The sequence below is a fragment of the Protomyctophum bolini genome (assembly GCF_963924005.1).
Source record: "Protomyctophum bolini genome assembly, chromosome: 12".
NCBI classification, from domain to species: domain Eukaryota; kingdom Metazoa; phylum Chordata; class Actinopteri; order Myctophiformes; family Myctophidae; genus Protomyctophum; species Protomyctophum bolini.
The window spans coordinates 10,206,163-10,210,973 of NC_137873.1; positions in this window are offsets into that span (position 1 = coordinate 10,206,163).

The following is a 4,811-nucleotide window of genomic DNA, read 5'->3' on the forward strand; positions in this document are numbered from 1 at the left end:
GGCCTAAAGATTCAGGCATGCAGTCTCACTTTTCCCTCTATGTGTGCATAGCTACTCACACTGTTTATTATTTAATTTTGTTTAATTTAAGTTAAATACCTCTATTCCAACAGTAATCCAACATCATTGTTTTTTATAACAGCTAAGTGTCCATGTCTCTCCTGCTCTAGCTTTATTAAACAGAAAATGCAGGTCAAATCAGGATACCAATAACCAATGTTATCCGATCAGGACAGAGAACTCAGTCAGGATACAGATCAAACAAGTGAAATTGGAAGTGATGACACAAAGAAATGAGCAGACTGGAACAGGAACACTATAACAATGAAGCTTATAAATGGGTAGTCTATACTCTCTCCTGATTGGCTGACATTTTGTCACCTGCCTGACAATGTATTTTCTGTTTAAAGAGATGGAGAGACTGCATGGCTGTTACTGAAATTAAGAGAGAGAGAGAAATTATGAAAACTATGAAAAGCCATAGTATGTCAGAACAGGTTCTGACATATCCAAATGGAGATCTAAGGGTTTGAGGTTTGAGGTCAGTTCTAGAGTTGCTTCTAGAGTTGCTGGCCAATATTGATGATCAGGGTCTAGTCTTAAATGCTTCAAGAATACCGGTAATCTTAGTTGCTGATAGAAGGCCTCATGGTGTGCTGGATGCAGATTGAATTGGTTGGGCTGAAATTAATTTTGGAGTTTGTCTTAATGTTGGTTTATAGTTATCCTAGGTAAACTATGTCTGGTACGTTGGTTATATTGGTTTGGTTAAGTTGGTTTGGCAGGTGTATGGTTTGCGCAGATTCCCATCCTTAAAAATAATAAATGATGAATTGACTATAGCGCTTTTGTGTTGCTGATGATGAAAATGTGTAATGTCTCTGTTTGCCTTGTGGTAGACTGGTCACTGGTGTGTCAAAGCTGGCAGCTTATATGGTGAAACATCATGCCACAGTGTGGTAGTTTTATATGCTGGGGGGGGGACGATAGTCTCAGCTGGCCTTCCGGCTCTGAGAGGTGGAGCTCCAAACAAGCTGGTGCTGTTGTGCATTAGGGCTAGAGCTGACAGGGTTACCTGCCCCTCAGCCAGATAGCTGCCACGGTTAAAAGTATTTTAAACATTTTGTGCTCTATTTTGTATTTGTATTGGTTTGCTGTTTGCATATAAATTGGGGGGTAAGTCTGCCCATATCGTACGGCATACTATAGCACGCCGTTTTTCATCATTTTTGAGGATTTGAAAAAAATGAAAAAATGAAAAAAACAATGGGTTATAGCCCATGTTTTTTGAAATTTTGGAAAAAAACGTTATCCTCGTTTCTCATCATTTTGGACCATGGGCTATAGCCCATATCGTACGGCATACTATAGCACGCCGTTTTTCATCATTTTTGAGGATTTGAAAAAAATGACAAAATGAAAAAAAAACGATGGGTTATAGCCCATGTTTTTTTAAATTTTGAAAAAAAAGTTATCCTCGTTTCTCATCAACCAAATGGACCCTTACAGGTCCAACACTGGTTATCGAAGCGTGCACACACACACACACACACACACACACACACACACACACTGTTGAAATGTAAAATTTACATTTCAATTTACATTTCAACGAAAGGACCTGTAAATGACAACACAAAAACTAAGGCACTGGTGTCGTACTTCTGGTTTACCGGAACGGGGTGCAACTCCCTGCAGTGCCCTGCTCAATTTGTTGTATTTACATGGTTCATTGGTCCATGGCATTGCAATTTCCGCAATTTCCGCAATTTGCAATTTCCGCAATTTCCGTAATTTCCACAATTTCCGCAATTTCCAATTCCGCAATTTCCGCAATTCCGCAATTTCCGCAATTACGATTTCCACAATTTCCGCAATTTCGCAATTTCCGCATTTCCGCAATTACGATTTCCACAATTTCCGCAATGCCTATATCGTACGGCATATGCTGCCACATGATCGGGAGATGGTGGGTTCAAAGCCCACTCAGGTTAAAACAAAAAAATAAAGGGGCCAATCCCACCCCATTCTTTACTGACACTTTGCATTCCACACTAACATCAACTAGCACAGAAAAGCTGTGTTGTAGTAACCAGCAGTTAGCTCAGTGTGATGAGTGGCTGTACTTGTCATCCACAGGTCCAGGGTTCGAATCCCACATTAGTCATGTGGCTATGTGACACTTTGCTTTGCACACTGACTTTCAGAAGGACAACTTTAAAGCAGCCCAGAAATTCACCATGTTTGTGTGCCTCAATGGCCCAGTGGATAAGTCAAATGATATCCGTAGTGTACCTAGTAGAAGTGTGCCGGTTCAAACCTGACTCATATCTTTACGTTCAAGACCGATTTCAGAAGAAGAAAACAAACAAAAAAGCTTTGTAGTAGTATCCAGCAGTTAGCTCACTGTGATGAGAGGCTGTCATTGAGAGCCACAGGTCCAGGGTTCAAATCCTGGTCATAATTGTGACACTTTGCTTTACACACTGATTTCCAGAAGGACAACTTTAAAGCAGCCCAGAAATTCACCATGTTTGTGTGCCTCAATGGCCCAGTGGATAAGTCAAATGATATCCGTAGTATACCTAGTAGAAGTGTGCCGGTTCAAACCTGACTCATATCTTTACGTTCAAGACCGATTTCAGAAGAAGAAAACAAACAAAAAAGCTTTGTAGTAGTATCCAGCAGTTAGCTCACTGTGATGAGAGGCTGTCCTGGAGAGCCACAGGTCCAGGGTTCAAATCCTGGTCAAAACTGTGACACTTTGCTTTACACACTGATTTCCAGAAGGACAACTTTAAAGCAGCCCAGAAATTCACCATGTTTGTGTGCCTCAATGGCCCAGTGGATAAGTCAAATGATATCCGTAGTATACCTAGTAGAAGTGTGCCGGTTCAAACCAGCAAAGACTCATGTAAAAAAACATGGGCTATAACCCATCATTTTTTTTAAATTTCCTCAATTTCCAAAATTTCGCAATTTGCAATTTCCGCAATTTCCTGAACTTTTTTTTCAAAATTTCAAGTTAGCCTAAATTGCGGAAATTGCGGAATTCAGGAAATTTCAGAAATTGCAAATTGCGGAAATTGCGGAATTCAGGAAATTTCAGAAATTGCAAATTGCGGAAATTGCGGAATTCAGGAAATTTCAGAAATTGCAAAATTGCGGAAATTGAGGAAATTGCGGAATTCAGGAAATTTCAGAAATTGCAAATTGCGGAAATTTGAAAAAAATGAAAAAAACAATGGGTTATAGCCCATGTTTTTTGACATGAGTCTTTGGCGGTTTGAACCGGCACACTTCTACTAGGTATACTACGGATTTCATTTGACTTATCCACTGGGCCATTGAGGCACACAAACATGGTGAATTTCTGGGCTGCTTTAAAGTTGTCCTTCTGGAAATCAGTGTGTAAAGAAAAGTGTCACAATTTTGACCAGGATTTGAACCCTGGACCTGTGGCTCTCCAGGACAGCCTCTCATCACAGTGAGCTAACTGCTGGATACTACTACAAAGCTTTTTTGTTTGTTTTCTTCTTCTGAGATCGGTCTTGAACGTAAAGATATGAGTCAGGTTTGAACCGGCACACTTCTACTAGGTATACTACGGATATCATTTGACTTATCCACTGGGCCATTGAGGCACACAAACATGGTGAATTTCTGGGCTGCTTTAAAGTTGTCCTTCTGAAAGTCAGTGTGCAAAGCAAAGTGTCACATAGCCACATGACTAATGTGGGATTCGAACCCTGGACCTGTGGATGACAAGTACAGCCACTCATCACACTGAGCTAACTGCTGGTTACTACAACAAAGCTTTTCTGTGCTAGTTGATGTTAGTGTGGAATGCAAAGTGTCAGTAAAGAATGGGGTGGGATTGGCCCCTTTATTTTTTTGTTTGAACCTGAGTGGGCTTTGAACCCACCATCTCCCGATCATGTGGCAGCATTCTAACACACTGAGCTACTGGCTCCAGACAATTCACACTTATTTTTTGTTTCTTTTGTTCTTCTGTAAGCTCATAAAGTTTTTCACTCCGTGAGATCAGCCAAAGAGTCGAAGGGTTTTCTGTACCTCATTTGAACTGCCTAAATCCAGGATTGAAACAGGGACCGACCTTTAAATCTTCAGCAGGTTCGAACTTGATGCAGTTGAGAATGTCTGACTTAACCCACCTTTCAGAATATAGAGGTTCTTTAGGTTAAAAAACAATGCACACTTTCGACATAAAAGCCCTAAAGAAACAAGTGTAATTGGTGGAGGTGCTCTAGGTGATCGAGTTCTAGCGTGGCTACCAAGGCGACTGTGTACCGAGGTACATGGCCAAAGCAGGTTCAAGGCCAGCCTGGGGGACCAAGCTGTACCCAAGCACTGAAGCCAATACTCATCGATGTACTCTGTTACCCTGGGTCTACTGGGATGCAGTACAGTGGGGCCGGGGGGGGTATTTCCCCCCCGACCATGGGCTATAGCCCATATCGTACGGCATACTATAGCGCGCCGTTTTTCATAATTTTTGAGGATTTGAAAAAAATGACAAAAACGATGGGTTATAGCCCATGTTTTTTGAAATGTTGAAAAAAAAAGTTAGCCTCGTTTCTCATCATTTTGGACCATGGGCTATAGCCCATATCGTACGGCATACTATAGCGCGCCGTTTTTCATCATTTTTGAGGATTTGAAAAAAATGACGAAATGACAAAAACGATGGGTTATAGCCCATGTTTTTTGACATTTTGAAAAAAAAAGTTAGCCTCGTTTCTCATCATTTTGGACCATGGGCTATAGCCCATATCGTACGGCATACTATA